A 19071-nucleotide genomic window follows, 5' to 3' on the forward strand; every position below is an offset into this window, starting at 1 on the left:
TAGAATCTCTCCTACACATGTTTGTAGGATACTTGCAGCACACACACATTTATATACAAACACACACATATACATGTATGTGTATATATGTACATACAAACAAACTTTAAAATTCACATGGAAGATTGAAAAAACAAAGAACTCAGAAAGCTTACATAATTTTTATAAGGAGACATTAAATAAATAATGGGACTGCAGCTACAAAGCCATTTAGCTGTTAAAAAAGCAAGATATATCTATAAGTGCTTATTTATAATAATCTTTGTTATATCATCAGTGAAAGCAAGGTAAAGAGTAGATCTTGTACTTCCTCTGTGTTTAAAAAAGGAAAAGGAGAAAAGAGGAAATTCTAAGTAAAAAACAAAATTTCTTGAAGCATAAATATGAAAGTGTTTGAGGTGTTTACCCTTGGAAATAAGATGAAGGCTCAGCTGGCCTCCAATATAGTCTAATGTGCACCTTTTATAGTCTCTCCCTCTCTTCTTTGTTTAAACTTGCATGGATATTACTTTTATAATTTTATGAAGTTTAACCCTGAGAAGGGACATGTTAATATTTAATTTATATCCATATGCATTGTTTGAATTTCTAAAAGCATTTAAACTAAAAATACTAATCAAGCCTTTAAAAAATCATTTTTAATTTCTTTTGTAGAGCTCAGAATCAATAGTATTCTTTTATTTTTAAGGTAAGAACATAAACTGTGCTCCTGCTGTGATCCATCATGGAAACAGCGATCTGATAAACATTTTCTGGGACTTTTCTCCCCACTGCTAAAAGCTTTTGTATTCACTGAACCAAGAAAATGATGGCCATTGACACACCACCCACTTTGAGTATGAGGACAGAGAAACAAACTATTATTTATTTTAATAGAAATGCATTTACTTTCCAAACTATTTCTTTATGTACACAAGATAAATCGCTTCCAAATCCAAAGTAATAAAAATCTGATTAGCAATAATGATAATAGCTAACACTACTGAGTACATATTATGCACCCAGCAATGAGCCAAGCATGTCATTTTCCTTTTCTTTTTATCCATCTAATCCTCCAAATTGAGGTGGGTTCAACTTTTACTCCGGTTTTACAGAGGAGGACTCTTAAGGATAGAAAGGAAAAGTAACGCCTAAAATCAGAGTACGACAGTGGGGGCAGGATTAGAAATCCAGACAAACTGACTCCAAAACTGTAAACTTAAGGAAATCAGAATGCCTCATTAGTGGCTCTTTGCCTCCTGATCAAAAATAACACAGCCAATACCTAAAAACAAAATAAAGCAGCATTCCATGACCGTGAGATTGCCTCATGATACTATTTCTAAGAAGGCAAATAAACAGGCTTCAAAAGGAGCTGTTAGGCTATTTCCAAACTTTTCAAGACCATGAACACGTCAGCTCTTGGCCTTCCATAATCAGTGGGAAACTGGCAAGTAAAGAAAAGCTTACTACTGAGTAGAGGAGCATCACTGGAAAGCACAGGCTGACTCTCAAAGCAGCCCGTCTTCCCATCCCCCTGCAGCCTTCTGCATAAAGGTGACGTTACAGAAGAGATGGGCGTGGCTCACATCAGCTACTCACAGTGAGACGCGCCTCAGAGAGCCACTCCACTGTCAACTGCGCACAGGAACAGCCGCAAACAGTGCGAGGAGCCTTAAAAGACTTAAATTCACAGATGTGAGTAAGGAAGTTAGCAAGCTGATACAAATAGAAATCCAGTAAGAACAACACGAAGGGGTACAAATGGTCTTGACTGTTTTAAACCCAGTAGCATCTGGGGGCAATTTCTTTACCACAGAACTCTGGAAGACAAATCATGTCCCAACAGTTTCAATATCCATTACGTTTAATCCCGCTGCGGAAATTTCTTTATGTAAGACAAACCACTGGATGCCTACGAAAAACTTGGAGAATGGAGCACGCTTTAATAAGAAAATTTTAAAGCACCTTTAAGGAACATATTGAAAAGTAATATCTTCAAATCAATGAAAGGCAAAAAATAAAAATTCTAGTCAATGTATTCATATTTTCCTTCCACATTTTATTGTTCTTTACAGGGAATGTATAAATGCATGAAAGCATAGAATAACCATGCTTTCAAGATCTATTTTATAAAAGCAAAGTGATCCTGACAAAGTACATTCCCTTTAACCAGCTGGGCTTGGAGCGCTGGGAGGCTGGGGAGAAGACGAGAGAGAAAAAGGAGTAGGAAAGATGAAGAGAAGAAAACGAGGAGAAAGAGGGACAGACTGACGGGAAGTACCTCCAGCTCCCAGGCTGAAACACTTGGAGCCAGAACTGACCCTCCCTCACTGGACAGCGCTGGTGACCGCGGCATGTTTCTGAGTGAAGCAGAATACAGCATCTCCCGGGGAAGCACTTATCCTTGGAGATTACATGCATAATGAGTTTGTTCTTTTAAAATACTCCTGCTGAGCATTTTGCAGAAATAAGATGAGGAAGCCAAGGGTCAGCTTGAACCCTGTTTACTGTATGAAGGGAAAAGAACATTTTTTTTTTCCTCTTCTAAATGAGAAGTAAGAGTCAGCAAAAATCTACCGATAACCATTGAAAATTAATTATATAGGTAAATAGACCTATATGAATAGAATGCTAGACAGATCTTTTACAGAACACTGCTAATATTCCTCCATCCTCTTCCCAGGTTAAACTGTTCTGCTGATCCTGACACATAATTACTTCAGAAGTAACTGTGTCCAAAGAATCCCTATTTCAAATGTGTTAAACAGGCTTCTAAACTAAGCAGCAATATACACACAAGTGGACTTTACGGGGCACTGCATGATCGGGTCCCCATCCCTCTGTCCAAAGCCCACCTTATATGCTATGTTCCTGCCACTGAGCTTTTAGGCCCTCAGGCCTAGTACGTAAAATTCAAATGCTGAGATGACCAAAATCTAATTGGATAAAAGAAGGGCATAGAATATGAACAGAGTTTATGAAAGAAGAAACACATAAGGCTCTTGAACAAAGATGTTCAACCTCATTCTTAATCAATGAAAAGTAAAACTGCACCAAAAACAAAATAAAACTATACCTGTACCATTTTTCTTCACTTCCTACATTGTCAAAAGCCCCAAAGCTTGAAAAGACACTGAGCTGGTGTAACTATGAGGAGACAGGAACTCTCATGCATAGTAGAGGTTACAAACTAGACCATCACCCATGGAGGCAACTTGACATTATCTCTGGAAATAGCAAATGCATATCCTGGGACTGAGAAGTTCCATGAATTTAGCCTATGACAAACATATTTGCATGGGTGTAAAGTCACTCATTGCAGCATTATTTGTAACAGCAAAAGATGACCAGCTAAAGACATATTAGTATATTCAGAATTGAAACTCCTATAAAGCTGCTTTAAAAAAGGAGAAAAAAAGAATAACCTCAAAGTCCTAAAGTAAAAAGATGTCCAGAACATATGGTTCAAGAAAATAAGAAACCAAATAATAAAGACACTATGCCAGCACTGGAAATCACTGGAAATCAAGAATATATATTCACACTTGCTTGTATTTGCATCAGAAATTTGGGGGCATGTGTACAAAAAATGAATAGCAATGGCTGGGACTGGAGGAGGAAGTGGAACGGGATTGATGGGAGCCAAGAGGAAGATATTTTCCTTGTATAACTTTTTAAAATTTTTGAACCTATTCAAAACTTCAGTATTTTCAAAGAAAAAAAAAAAAAGAGCAATTTTACAAAATGCAGTTTGTCTTAATCATCCCACTAGCTTCCCATTTCTTATACTCCCTCCCACAGTCAAGTACCTGGAAAGAACTGTCTCTGAGCACCAGCTATACTCTGTTTCCGCCCAGTCACTCTTGCACCACTCCATTTTGATGAAGAGCTTCAGCCACTCTCAATCTCCTGCAAACTTCTTTCATCAAGGAAACAGATAACCAAACACAAGACCGCACACCATGCCGTCAAACACTCCTTTCCATTGACAAGAGCATCCCTCTCCTGTTTTCCTCTTACCTCCTCAGCTACTTTACTTTATCCCTCCCCATCTGTCCTCCACAAAGTAGATTTAAAGCCTAGATTTTGTCATCTGTTCACTGGATGCTTCCAACCGTATTTCTCACAGTATTAAACACTGCCAGCGCACTGAGAGGTGGCACCCACACTTACATTCCCAGTTGAAACATCCATCTGAACTCATCATCCAACTTATCTAGCAACATCTCCACTGGAATGTACCGAAAAAATATTAAATTCAACACCGACCATTTCCCAAATTGAACTCTCAAATTTTCACCCTCGTATTCTTAAGGTTCTAGTTAGGAAAACAGAAACCACTCTAGGCATTAAGATAAAGAATAATTAATATAGAAGTGTGGTTACATAGGCAATGGAGAAGCCAAGTCACCAAATGGGGAAAGTGAAGTAACCAGGAGCTGAGTAACATCAGGAAACTGTTACCAGCCCAAGGGCGAGAGAAACCCACTGGAAGGGCCCAGAAGCTGCATCTCACCACTGGCAGCAGCAAGAGCAACAACAGGAGCTGCCCATCAGAAACCAGGACTGCAAGTAAAGGAAGAGCCCTCTGATAGGGACTGAAGCCACAGGAATGAAACCGCCACTTCCTGGGCAAAAAGAGAGGGAGGAACAACCCTACCTCATCCCTACTCCCATCTGGTACGCTTCCATCAGTGCCCATTACGTGCCAAATCTAACCACACATGCCAAAAGGCAGGGAAACTGTGAAATGCAGTTTCCTGCAATACAGAGGGCAGAAGTCAGGAAACTGAATCTGAGAGCAAACAGGCAAATGACTGACTCTACCCTCTTCCAGAATTCCCCATCTCTATAAATGACACATGTTGTTGTTTAGCTGCTAAGTCATGTCCAACTCTCTGCAATCCCATGGACTGCAGCAGGCCAGGCTTCCCTGCCCTTCACTGTCCCTCGGAGTTTGCTCAAACTCATGTCCATTGAGTCGGTGATGCCACCCAACCATCTCATTCTCTGTCAACGCCTTCTCCTCCTGCCTTCAGTCTTTGTCAGCATCAGGGTCTTTTCCAACCAGTTAGCTCTTTGCGTTAGACAGCCAAAGTATCAGACCTTCAAATCAGCATCAGTCCTTCCAATGGATATTCAGGGTTGATTTCCTTTAAGATTGACTAACTTGATCTCCCTGGAGTCCAAGGGACTCTCAAGAGTTCTCCCCAGCATCACAGTTTGAAAGCATCAATTCTTCAGTGCTCAGCCTTCTTTATAGTCCAACTCTCACATTCATACATGACTACCAGAAAAACCATAACTTTGACTATACAGACCTTTGTCAGCAAAGTGATGTTTCTGCTGTTTAATATGCTGTCTAGGTTGGTCATAGCTTTTCTTCCAAGAAGCAAGAGTCTTTCAATTTCACGGCTTATGTACTCAGATGCTGAAACCAGAAACCTGGGAATCATCACTGATGCTTCTTTCACCTCATCTTCTCCCACACAAATCCAACAACTTCCAAAGGATTTTCCCTCCAAAACAATGTGAATGTGTCTGCTCTTTATCTCCACAGCCAATATTCTTGTTTACGTCACCTGGACCACGCCACAGGCTTGTCCCTCCCTATGGCTGCCATTAAGGTTAACTATGAAAACTAGCAATGAACCAAAGGGAAGCAAGAGCTGTTTTTGTCTTCACTAGATTATCATGACAATCTATGTATGTGGATAGTGAAAACTGGGTGAACAAGATACATACTATTGGCGGCTATTTGCAACTATATTTTGGTAAGGAGAAAATAAGTCATTGAAAATTTGCTGCAAACCAGAAAATAGAGTTGTTAAAAAAAAATACAACTGTATCTTTTTTTAAAAAATGACTCAGTAAAATACAATTCCAGTTTATTTTTGAACAACAATGTTTCACACAAACAGGCAAAAAAATAAACAACTTCATAGGCAAAAAAAGTAGAAAAAATAAACCTTTTATCTTTGACCTTTATAATCATCTCATAAAACTACTTAGAGCACAGTACGTGCATACAAGGTTACCAGCATCCTGGGAATAAGAATGCTTTTGTTGTTGTTTTTGTGGGGTTTTTTTTAAACCCAGTTTTTTTTTTTTCTCCTTTGAAATTATAATGAATATGGTCACTCAACAAGTCAAGTCAGAAATAGGAAGGAGAACACTCCAAAGGTTGGTCTGGTCACACACAATCATTAAAAATGGCTAAACTCTAACAGTATGTTTAAAGATAAAAATCCAAATTAAAAATACAAACAAATCTTCCTTTCAAAAGCACTGTTTTTAATTGGAGCATAGCTGCTTTACAACACTGTGTTAGTTTCAGGTGTACAGCAAAGTGGCCCAGTTATACAAATATATATATTGTTCACTTTCTAAGTCTTGTCTGACTCTTTTGAGACCCCATGAACTGCAGCATGCCAGGCTTCCCTATCCTTCACTATCTCCTGGAGTTTGCTCAAAATCATGTCTATTGAGTCAGTGATGCCATCCAACCATCTCATCCTCCGTCACCTCCTTCTCCTCCTGCCCTCAGTCTTTCTTAGCATCAGGGTCTTTTCCAATGAGTTGGCTCTTCACATCAGGTGGCCAAACTATTGGAACTTCACCTTCAGCATCAGTCCTTCCAATGAATATTCAGGGTTGAAATAAATATAAACCTATTCTTTTTCAGATTCTTTTCCATTATAGGTTACTACGAGATACTGAATATAGCTCCTTGTGCTACACAGTAGGCCCTTGTGGATTATCAATTGTACATATAATAGTGTGTATACATTAATCTCCAGTTCCTAATTTACCCCTCCCACCCTGGTTTTCCTCCTTGGTAACCATAAGCTTGTCTTCTATGTCTCTTTTAAGAAGCAGGACATGCCTGGAAAGCTTAGGGGTTTTTTCCTTCTCTTATTGCAGATTTGTGTGGTGGGTTTGGTGGATGGTGGAGAGAGCATGCATCACCTTCGGGTGGCTCAGCCCACAGTGGGCAGCCTGGACAGCCTCCCCCTCCAAGGTAATCATGTTGTTGAGATTCTAAGAAAGGAAGTGGAAAATGAATGGCTCAGAGTGGGCTTTTTTCTTTTTTCCTCTTTTTTTTTTTCCTTTTTTGTTGTCTAGTTATCCTCATCTGTCTTCTTCTTCTTGTGTCACTATCGTCATCCCTCGTCCCTTCAGCTGCCCTTTTGCCTGCAGCTGCCTCAGTTTCCTCATCCTCATTTCACTGTCTTCCTCACCAACACCTCCTTCCTCTAGGCCTTCTTCTACCTCACTGGCAGCCTCCTGCCCCCTACTTTCCTCACTAGCCTTCCCATTGTGGGTACACCTCTCCCACTTTTCATCTCCCCCACAACTTCCTTCTTCTCCTTTAAGCCCTTGGCAGTGATCTCAGAGCTGGTGTCCACAGCGGCGTCTGACATGGTGGGGCACACTGGATATCCAGTGCACCAGACTAAAGAGAAAGCCCAGTTCACGGACTCTGGCAGTACAGTCACCTGACTCCACATCTCATGAAGAGGTGGACAGACCTACAGCTGCGGTGCGCAGGGAGCGAGGCTCAGGGACAGTGAAAAGATGGCTTTGTGGAGCAGCCAACTAGTCCGATTACATCTTTACAGTCATGTATTCCATGAAAAATTTTCTTCCTGATTCAAATATTTGTAAAGTGGTATACTGAAAAGAGTTCTATTCAGCTGAGGAATAAATCTTAATGACCTAGAGAAACCACTCATGAGCAAATTCGCAAAACACTTGGTTGCCACTCAAATTATATACAATCCTCAACTGGTTAGCAATTGATAACTCTGCTTGGAATAGTACACTTCCATGACCAATTTTAGAATGCAGAAGTATCTCCTTGAAGGTAAATTTATGATATCTGCTGAATATTATTATCTCTAATACAAGAGTTACCTCCGATTTTAACACCCAACAAACCTACTGGGCCAAAACAGTTATCAATTTGGCAATCAAAAGAAAAATACATGAAGCTACCAAAGGAGGAAAGATTCACATCAAAAAAAAAAAGAAAAAAAAAAGCTATGGACTAGGCATAGGTTCGCTAGATTGCAAAATACAAAGAAGAACAATATAAAGGATCTATGACTGAAATAATGAAACTGTGAGTGAAGTACTTTAGAGTCAGTCTGCATTTTGATTTGCTAATGCCCACACCACACCAATGTTAGATATTTTGAGTATGACCCCCGAAGAGAAACAAAGTGAGTCAACCATATACCTAAGCAGGCATCCAAAAATTGCTGTACAACTGACTGACAGATATGCATAAATAATATCCCCAAATCACAGTATCACTTTCTGAAGTTACAAATGTGTTTGACCAACTTGAGATAAAGAGAAGAAAAACAATTGCCTTAAAGGACTATTTGGGCAAGAAGAACTGTTAGAAAATGTTGCCCGTTTGTCACAGCAGCTGGGGACTTCCTGAGAGAAGTCTTTAGTTCTCTGATACCAGCGCACGTCAGCGGGGCTCCCCAGGTGGTGCAGCGGTAAAGAAGCCAATGCAGGAGGGTCCCTGCAGGTCCATCCCTGGGTCGGGAGGATCCCCTGGAGGAGGGCAGGTTCCATCCCTGGGTCAGGAGGATCCCCTGGAGGATGGAGGAGGGCAGGTTCATCCCTGGGTCAGGAGGATCCCCTGGCAGAGGGCAGGTCCATCCCTGGGTCGGGAGGATCCCCTGGAGGATGGAGGAGGGCAGGTTCCATCCCTGGGTCAGGAGGATCCCCTGGAGGAGGGCAGGTTCATCCCTGGGTCAGGAGGATCCCCTAGAGGAGGGCATGGCAGCCCACTCCAGTATTCTTGCCTGGAGAATCCCATGGACAGGGGAGCCTAACAGGCTACAGTCCATAGAGCTGCAAAGAGTCAGACACGACTGAGCAGCTGAGCTGGCAAGGCAGTGCACATAAATAGGCAGAAGAAGCTTGATAAAAACAAGTATGACCACCTAATAGCATTTGACTTGTGGAACCTATAAATGTTATTTTTGGAAATCAGTACTGATACCCATCTCCAAATCTATTTTTCAGATTTAAATTCTTTCTTTTTAGGTGGTTCAAAATTTTGATTGAGTCATTTTCTACGTAAAAGTCTAAAGCATAAAGTAGTATTAGTTTTGCTTCAAAACACTAGAGACAATAAAATATCACTACAATTCAATGATAAAAAGTCAAATAATCTGATTTAAAAATAGGCAAAAGCTCTGAATAAGACATTTATCCAAATATATACAAATAACTCATCACATGAAAAGATGCTCAACATCAACAGTCATCAGGAAAACGCAAATCAAAATTACGAGGAGTTACTTCTTATCTACTAGGACGACTATAATAAAAATAAGTACAAGCCTTGATGAGGATGTAGAGAAATTAGAACCATGATATACTGCTGATCAGAATGGAAAACTATACAGCTAATTTGAAAACAATCTGGAAATTCCTCAAATTGTTAAGTACAGAGTTATTATATGATCCAGAAATTCCTTTCTTGGGTGTAGATCTCAGAGAAATAAAAATATATGTCCACACAAAAACATGTACATCAATGTACACAGCAGCATTATCTATAATAGACAAAAAGTAGGAAAAACACAAACATCTACCAGGTGATACCTTTCACAGTTCAGGTACAAGTCACTGCCCCAGGAAGCCTTCTCTACCCTCTTCAGAAAGAGCAAGGCTCTGCCCACCATGTGCACCCAAATGAGCTTGGGACACAACCTGGCAAAGAGTCATAAGCATCTCTCTCCCTCAGGAGAAGTCCCTCAATTGTCTATTCATCTTTAAATCCCCAGAGCCAAGCTCGGGACTTAGAAGAGAACATGCTCTTACTGCAGATGGATGGCAAGAAGGGAGGAGGGGAAGGGAGTGGTAGAGGAAGGAGGGAGTGAGAGGCAAAGAGGCGAAGGTGCGGCTGGAAAAGAGAGAGAAAAAAGGAGGGGGAAGGGGGGCACGTGGATGAACAAATAAGCAAAGCAGCAAAGATCAGGACAGTTAATGAATTTGCATCAAGACCAAACTTTGGAGGCAAAGAGAGTAGTTTTTGTCAGCAATCAAAAGTTACATCTAGAGAAATACTGCTTTCAACAGAAGCTGGGGTCAGGCTCTGACAGACAATCCAGTATTTCTTCCCGGGATCTTCTTGTTCTAACAGGAAGAAAGACAGCAGCAACTTTTCATTCTGTGGAACACTATGCACCGATCAGTTTTTTCAGTTGCACTTGCAAAAATACCATGGGAAATGTTTTCCATTTAATAGACATTATGCAATTTATACATACAATTATAGAAAAAGTAAAAAAAACAAAAACAAAAAACTATGCATTAAAAATAGATTGGAAGGAAACATGCCAAAGTGTTAACTGGAGCTACATTTAGATAATGACACTCATGTTCTAAAGATGAGGTCTTCCTAAATTCTAGAGGCTTTCAGATAGGAGTCTGAGCCTGACAAGGCAGAGCTTCTTCCCCAAGCCTGATCTCAACTAAGGTCTCTGGAGACGTGTTCTATACCATCCTACTGACTCATCTGCAAGGGCTGGCCCCTCTGAAACTTGGCTTTGGCCCTGAGGTTCCTCTTCATCCAGTTATTCAACAGAGGCCCAGGCTAGGACCTGGCAAGTCAAGGTTCTGACACTGGCCTTGAAGAAGACTATTTTGATAGCTCAGAGATTAGGTAATAAGGGCCAGACATAGTCTGTTAATTACAGGAAAAGGAAGGCTCAAGTGAGAAAGAGGTTTCTGCAAAAACAAAAGAACTTAGTGAATGATGATGTGATAGGAGGCAGATGGGTGCCACCAGAGTAAAGCAACCGGAGATTCGTTCCCTGTGGATCTGAGAATGGGAGGACAACTAAGGGAGGAGGCTGGGTCCTGCCCAGATCGGGGATAAGAGACCACATACTCCTCATCCTTGAAGTCAAGAGACCTCCCTGACCACACAAGTACAGAAAGGGTCCTTGGAGGTCAAAACAGGAGTGACGCTAACTGATGTTCTACCCATAAGCCTCTTTGGTATGGAATCAATCTTGGCTAAGAGATGCATGTACACACATGGGAGGTATCTTAAGACATCAAATGTGGACTCTGAACCAGGCAAATCAAAATGACTGGCCATAGGAAACCTGGAAGAAATGCCCCATAAAAGTAAATCAAACTACCACAATGGCACAACTCAGCAACTCTGAGTCTGCCTGTGTTTCTATCCACACTTACTGTACTCTTTTTCCTCCTGATAAATACTTTACTTGTTTCACTACTTTCTGTCTTTCAGGGACTTATTTTTCTGCAAAGCTGAAGGGCCGAGGCCTTGTCACTGAACACTGGTCTAGTGGCTAGGATTTGTGCTCTCAATCTCCAGCAGGAAACCAAAGCCCTGCTTCAACCACTGCAGGCCCAGGCCACCTGAGATCAATTAGATAGTAGCAAATGGCACCCCACTCCAGTACTCTTGCCTGGAAAATCCCATGGGTGGAGGAGCCTGGAAGGCTTCAGTCCATGGGGTCGCTGAGGGTCAGACACGACTAAGCGACTTCACTTTCACTTTTCACTTTCATGCATTGGAGAAGGAAATGGCAACCCACTCCAGCGTTCTTGCCTGGAGAATCCCAGGGATGGGGGAGCCTGCTGGGCTGCTGTCTATGGAGTCGCACAGAGTGGGACATGACTGAAGTGACTTAGCAGCAAACAACAGAGGGTTTAAGGTTTCCAACCTAGAAGGCGCACGCAGAGCGTGACACTAGTAACATAAATGGAAGCTGTAGGGAGGAGCAGGCCATAGGAAAAGTGTGTGACTGCAGCATTAGACACATTCACTTAAAGATACTCTCCAGTGATCTATGAGAACACAACTGCACCACAAACAACTAAATGAGGTCAAACGCAGAACTCATGTAAGGTCAATGATGCAGGGGTCACCACGGATGACAGACAGCAGGCACCGTGGTGAAGAGGACTATTGTACACCAGGGGTAAAAATCACCAAGGAGGTGGAAATGTGTCACAGAGGCAGAATGGGTGGGCAGGACTTCAAAAGAGGAGTGTTTGCCTGATTGAATAATGGTAACAGAACAATTGATTTAAATTGGTAGCGAAAAGCAAAATCTATGCTGACCTCTTCCCTGCCTTATGAATCAGAGGGAATTTGCCTAGAAATCACAAGTGCAATTTAAATGCTTGACTTAATTTCCTGTAGATTCCCATTTGACTCTGCAATAAATTAGAACTGAAGAACCACATCTGCATGGCATTTTACCCTCTGCACAGCACTTTCAAGTACATTATCTCATCTGAGCTCCAACAGCTCAGGTTAAGTATTTATGATCCCCAGGTTGTGGATGAGGAAACAGGGATAGAAAGATGTCATGACTTGCAGACTGCCGTCCTAAGCTGGAAGCCAGGAGGCAGGGCCAAGATGGTGTGTCTCTCTAACAGGTGAACTGAAGCACTTGTGATCTGAACTATCGCTTTTCCTTTTGAGGGAAGTGGTGATGTTGCCTTAATGCCCGTGTAGGGTGATTATTTCTTTCATGATACTTAAAACAGCTAAGATTTGCACAGTGAATCACAGATTATAGTCATCTATTTTTCTCCAAAGAAAGTGAATTTAGCACTTCGAATGTTATAAATTATCTCTAACTACTCCTCATAAAAAAGAGCTATGAAGTAGAGAGAGGAGACCAGGAAGCAACAATGTGGCGGCTGGGGAAAAGAGTAACAAGAGGAAACCTGAGCGCCCCTCACCTCCCCCGCCCTTCCATACAATTTCCCACAGGGCGATGAGGGGCACTGAACAAAGGGGGCACTGGGGAAGGTGGTGGCCATGAAGTGCTATCAGAGCCCAACCGAGCGGGCGGGGGTCAGGAGGCAGGGAGTGTCAGAGCAAGCAGGAGGACGAGAGTGACTGGCATGGGGTATCAGTGGCCACAAATGACGAAGGTAGGGACAGACTAAAGGAGTGTGGCCTGACACCAAGTGCCAGAGTCTGAGCAAAGCGGTAACACCCACTAAGGCAGACAGCCCAGCCCAGGGTCTCAGGGCCCAGGAAGAACAAGAAGGGCATCCTGGGGTGCAGGGTGGGGGGCAGCCCAGCGGGGTGCCAGAGCTGGAGCACAGTAAGAGGGGCACGTGCAAGAGGGCAGCCTGGTCTGCGGTGCCCAAGCCCATGGGAGGTGAGGACGGTGCCACATGAGGCAGGTGTCTGCTGTCAGAGCATAAACGGTGTGAGGTGACTGTACACGGAGGGCAGCCTTGTGAGCTGTCAGGAGGGTGTGCTCACAGGGCACCAGGCTACAAGAGGGCTGAGGAGGCCAGCCCTGTAGGACACAGCAAGGTGCAGAGTACAGGAGTTCGAGAGAGGTGAAAAGTTTTAAGAAGAAATTTACATAGCTCAAAAAACCTTCTCACAAAATACATTATTAAGTATAACAGGAAAAAAATAGCCCTACATCACCTTAAAAAACCGATCAAAGTTAACGTCCTCCGTCACCGATAATGAGACAAATCCAAGGCAGGTGTCACCTGGCAGGATACACTACGAGGATCGAGTCTAAAGACAGTCCTTCCAAAGACGCCTAAAGGGGACCTACTCACGAGCACCATCAGACAAACACAAACCACAGGACAATCATTCAAGTAACTGCCTGTACGCCTCAAAAGTGACAAAAGGGAAAGGGCAAGGAAAGAGAAACTGGTCCAGATTAAGAGAGTCTTAAGGAGATGTGACACCTCAACACAACATGTGATTCCACTTTTCCCAGCACCACTTACTGAAAAGGCCAACTTTTCTGTGTTATGTTCTTGCCTCTTTTGTCAAAAGTAAGGTGCCCATAGGTGTGTGGGTTTATCTCTGGGCTTTCTATCTTGTTCTATTGATCTATATTTCTGTTTCTGTGCCAGTACCATACTGTCTTGGTTATTGTAGCTTTGTAGTACAGTCTGAAGTCAGGAAGGTTGATGCCTCCAGCTCCATTATTCTTAAGATTGCTTTGGCTATTTGGGATCTTTTGTGTTTCCATACAAACTGTGAAATTGTTCTAATTCTGTGAAAAATGTATTTAGTCATTTGATAGGGGTTGCACTAAATCTGCAGATTGCTTTGGGTAGTATAGTTTCTTCCAACCCAGCAGCATGGAATATCTCTCCATCTGTTTGTGTCTTTGGTTTCTTTCATCAGTGTTTTCTGTAAACAGGTCTTTTGTCTCCTTAGGTTTATTCTCAGGTATTTTATTCTTCTTTTTGCAGTGGTGAATGGGATTAGTTCCTTAATTTCTCTTTCTGATTTTTCACTGTTACTTTATAGGAATACAACTGGACAGCTACATGTAAAAGAACAAAATTAGAACACTTCCTAACAACATACACAAACTCAAAATGGATTAAAGACCTAAATGTAAGGCTCAGTTCAGTTCAGTTCAGTCACTCAGTCGTGTCCAACTCTTTGCGACCCCATGAATCGCAGCATGCCAGGCCTCCCTGTCCATCATCAACTCCCGGAGTTCACCCAGACTCACGTCCATCGAGTCAGTGATGCCATCCAGCCATCTCATCCTCTGTCGTCCTCTTCTCTTCCTGCCCCCAATACCTCCCAGCATCAGAGTCTTTTCCAATGAGTCAACTCTCCGCATGAGGTGGCCAAAGTACTGGAGTTTCAGCTTTAGCATCATTCCTTCCAAAGAAATCCCAGGGCTGATCTCCTTCAGAATGGACTAGAAACTATAAAACTCTTACAGGAAAACATAGGCAAACACTCTTTGACATAAATCTCAGCAATATCCTCTTTGACCTCTTAAGAGTAGTGGAAACAAAATTAAATAAATGGGACCTAATTAAACTTAAAAGCTTTTGCACAGCAATTGAAACTATAAACAAGATGAAAAGACAACCTTCAGAATGGGAGAAAATGATTCAAATGAAACTGACAAAGGATTAATATCCAAAATATACAAGCAGCTCATGGAGCTCAATACCAAGAGGAAAAAAAAATCAAACAGTAGGCAGAAGACTTATGCAGACATTTCTCCAAAGAAGACATACAGATGGCCAACAAACCTATGAAAACATGCTCAGTATCGCTCATTATTAGAGAAATGCAAATCAAAACTATAATGAGATATCACCTCATACTGCTCAGAATGGCCATCACCAAAAACTCTACAAATAATATATGCTGGAAAGGTTGGAAAGAAAAGGGAACTCTCCTGTGCTGTTGGTGGGAATGTAAATTGATACAACCACTAAGGAGAACAGTTTGGAAATTCCTTAAAAAACTACAATCCCACTACTGGGCATATGCTGTGAGAAAATCATAATTGAAAAAGACACATGTACCCCAGTGATCACACAAGTACTGTTTACAATAGCTAGGACAAGGAAGCAATCCAGATGTCCACAGACAGATGAATGGACAAAGAAGCTGTGATACATATATACAACAGAATATAACTCAGCCATAAAAAGGAATGAATCTGAGTCAGTTCCAATGAAGTGAATAAACCTAAAGCCTGTTACAGAGAGTGAAGTAAGTCAGAAACACAAAAATAAATATATTAACAGATGTATATACGGAATCCAGAAAAACGGTATTGATGAACCTAACTGCAGGGCAGGAACAGAAACACAGACAGAGCACAGACTTTGGACAGAGTGGGGGAAGGAGAGGGTGGGATGAACTGAGAGAGTGGCAGCGAAACATCTACCTCGCTATGTGTAAAAAGCTAATGAGAAGTTCCTGTGTAACACACAGGGAGTTCACGGGGAGCTCTGGGACAACCCAGAAGGGTGGGACGGGGTGAGGCGGGGGAGGCTGCAGAAGGAGGGGACATATGTATACTTACGACTGATTCACACTGTTGTATGGCAGAAGCCAACACAATATGGTAAAGCAATTATCCTTCACTTAATTATAGATTTTTTAAAAATAAAACAAACAAGCAAACAAAATTTCAAAGCAGATCCTCCTGCTATAAAGGACATTATGGGGATAACCTGTGTGAGGGCCAAGGAGGAGGTGGTGGTGAAGCCTAAGAGCCAATTCCCTGTTTTTGATGGCGGTGTTTTGCCTTTGTTGGACAATAACTTTACAGGAAACAGACACTAAGTATTTGGGGATGACAAGCTATCAAATAGCTTCGAAAAAGAAAAGGATTTTTATAGTGCTCCTACAACTTTTCTGAAAACATTATTTTTTATTTGTGAAATGAAGTAACTAGAGAAAATAGGCTGTTCCACAATGTAAGAACACAAGACTGCCACGAAAAAAATTGCAAGAGAATGAAAGGCACTAAAAAACATGGAACATGACTATCCAAAAGAAGCATTTTTTCTCTGACAGGAAAATACGCATCATTCTTATGGGAAAAGTGTCTGGCAGGACCAACGAATATACTGACAAAGTAGGTTTTTTGTAAATCTCTTTATTAAGGGAATATCTATTTTAAAAGCTAAAGAGAAAAATATTCACATGTAATTATATTCATAAATCTTTCCTTAAATATGGAGAAATAAGTGAAGTTGATTCAGAGCCAGATACTTATGTCTTTGGTATGTTAAGTACCATATGTATTAGGTAAGAGACTTTATCATTCTGCTATTCATGCACTAACATATTTCCTAGTAAAAAATAATTCAGTTTCCCTCACAGCATTTTTAAGTATCTATAAGTCATCCATACCTTTTTCTGATAAAAACACTCAGAAAACTAGAAAGAAAAAGTATTTTCCTCAAATAGATAATGAATATCTACCAAAACTCCTACAGCTCACATCACTTAATGGTGCAAGACAGTTCTTTTCCCCTAAGATCAAAAATCCAGGCAACTACCCCATCTCACTTCTCAAATCCAACAAAGCACTAGGTGCTCCAGATAGCACAATGAAGAAAAAAGAGCAAAATGCAAACAAATCAGAAAGAAAGCCTTCTCTTTTTGCAGATAATACGATTATCTATATAGAATATCCCAAAAAATTTACAAAAGAAACTGCTAATAATCGAGTTCTGTAAGGTCGCAGAATATAAAATCAACAAACAAAAGCAAGTGCACATGTATATTCTAGCAACTAACAAGTGGGGAAAAAATCAACAAAAAGAATAACACTTGTAAGTCCTTCAACAAAAATGAAATAGGTATAAATCTAAGAAAAGAAAAATATGTACCAGAACTCTATGCTGAAAATTACAAAATTTTGTTGAAGTAAATTAAAATAGACCAAATCACTGGAGAGACTTACCATGTTCATGGATTAAAAGACTCAACACAGCAAAGATGTCAATACTCCCCAAAATGATCTATAAGCTTAATGCAATTCCCATCAAACCCCAGTAAGATTTTTGGTAGAAATAGATAAAATTACTCCAAAATCTAAATGAAAAAAGAAAGTCCCTCATATAGCGCAAACAATTCTGCAAAGGAAGAGGAGAGTGGGAGGAGTCAGTCTTCCTGATAGCTACAGGAAATAAGACCTTTATGACTGAGGAGATCCTCCCAAGAAACATAAAATGGGGCAGCAGATAGATTAATTCACTATTAATTTACAAAGTTAAATTCACTGCCAGAACAGAACCCTTTTATATTCATATCCTCCAGAGTATGCTGTGTTTGTGGACCAGTGAGTTTCTAATTCCTCACTTTCCTAAGTGGGAGGATTTGTTATCTTGTTCCTTAATCCACTGTAGTGTACTAGGATGCAGATTTTCTCTTTTAGCTTTAGGTCACCAGAAGACAACAGGCTACAACCAGAGCCGATGGAGAAAACTACATGTCAAGCAGACATCCTGATCTATAACGTACATGTATGGCACCCCACTCCAGTACTCTTGCCTGGAAATCCCATGGACAGAGGAGCCTGGTGGGCTGCAGTCCATGGGGTCGCTGAGAGTTGGACATGACTGAGCGACTTCACTTTCACTTTTCACTTTCATGCATTGGAGAAGGAAATGGCAACCCACTCCAGTGTTCTTGCCTGGAGAATCTCAGGGACGGGAGAGCCTGGTGGGCTGCCGTCTATGGGATCGCACAGAGTCGGACACAACTGAAGCGACTTAGCAGCAGCATGCCATCTCCCCAGAGAGGAGGTAACTGCAGTCATAAGAAGGCTGCATTGTGATTCTGGCTAGCCAAAGTGATATACTTTGCAAATACTATGGATGAAGCACAAGCTGGAATCAAGACTGCTGGGAGAAATATCAATAATCTCAGATACAGGGATGACACCACCCTTATGGCAGAAGGCAAAGAAGAACTAAAGAGCCTCTTACAAGTGAAAGAGGACAGTGAAAAAGTTGGTTTAAAACTCAACATTCAGAAAACTAAGATTATGGCATCTGGTCCTATCACTTCATGGCAGAGATGGGGACACAGTGGAAACAGTGACAGACTTTATTTGGGGGGGCTCCAAAATCACTGCAGATGGTGACTGCAGCCATGAAATTAAAAGATACTTTGTCCTTGGAAGAAAAGCTATGACCAACCTAGACAGCATATTAAAAAGCAGAGACATTACCTTGCCAACAAAGTTCCGTCTAGTCAAGGCTATGGTTTCTCCAGTAGTCATGTATGGATGTGAGAGTTGGACCATAAGGAAAGCTGAGCACTGAAGAACTGATGCTTTTGAACTGTGGTGTTGGAGAAGACTCTTGAGAGTCCCTTGGACTGCAAGGAGATCCAACCAGTCCATCCTAAAGGAGATCAGTCTTGAATATTCATTGGAAGGACTGATGCTGAAGCTGAAACTCCAGTAGTTTGGCCACTTGATGCAAAGAACTGACTCACTGGAAAAGACCCTGATGCTAGGAAAGGCTGAAGGCAGGAGGAGAAGGGGATGAGATGGTTGGATGGTATCACCAATTCGATGCGCATGAGTCTGAACAAGCTCCGGGTGTTGGTGATGGACAGGGAAGCCTGGCATGCTGCAGTCCATGGGAAGCAGAGTTGGACACAACTGAGCAACTGAAGTGAACTGATGGCTAATAAGGGGCTTCCTGGTGGCTCAATGGTAAAGAATCTGCCTGCCAATACAGGAGATATGGGTTCAATCCCTGGGTTGGGAAGATCCCCTGGAGAAGGAAATGACA

At 41.6% G+C, this 19071-nt stretch overlaps 1 protein-coding gene and 1 pseudogene across 26 annotated transcripts in view; both read right to left on the reverse strand.

Annotated features, from left to right (window-relative positions):
* Window positions 1–19071, reverse strand: part of CDKAL1 (CDKAL1 threonylcarbamoyladenosine tRNA methylthiotransferase) — a 640160-nt gene that overhangs the window by 546310 nt on the left and 74779 nt on the right. The gene's annotated exons all lie outside the window — the stretch shown is intronic.
* Window positions 7032–19071, reverse strand: part of LOC147347660 (uncharacterized) — a 76762-nt pseudogene continuing 64722 nt past the window's right edge. The window contains exon 2 of the transcript XR_015152423.1: window positions 7032–8594. The product of XR_015152423.1 is annotated as an uncharacterized LOC147347660 (transcript). The remainder of the gene's footprint in view (window positions 8595–19071) is intronic.

Source organism: Bos grunniens, chromosome 23 (assembly GCF_055505025.1).
Source record: "Bos grunniens cultivar Pamir isolate PY7600 chromosome 23, Bosgru_T2T1.0, whole genome shotgun sequence".
Lineage (NCBI taxonomy): Eukaryota > Metazoa > Chordata > Mammalia > Artiodactyla > Bovidae > Bos > Bos grunniens.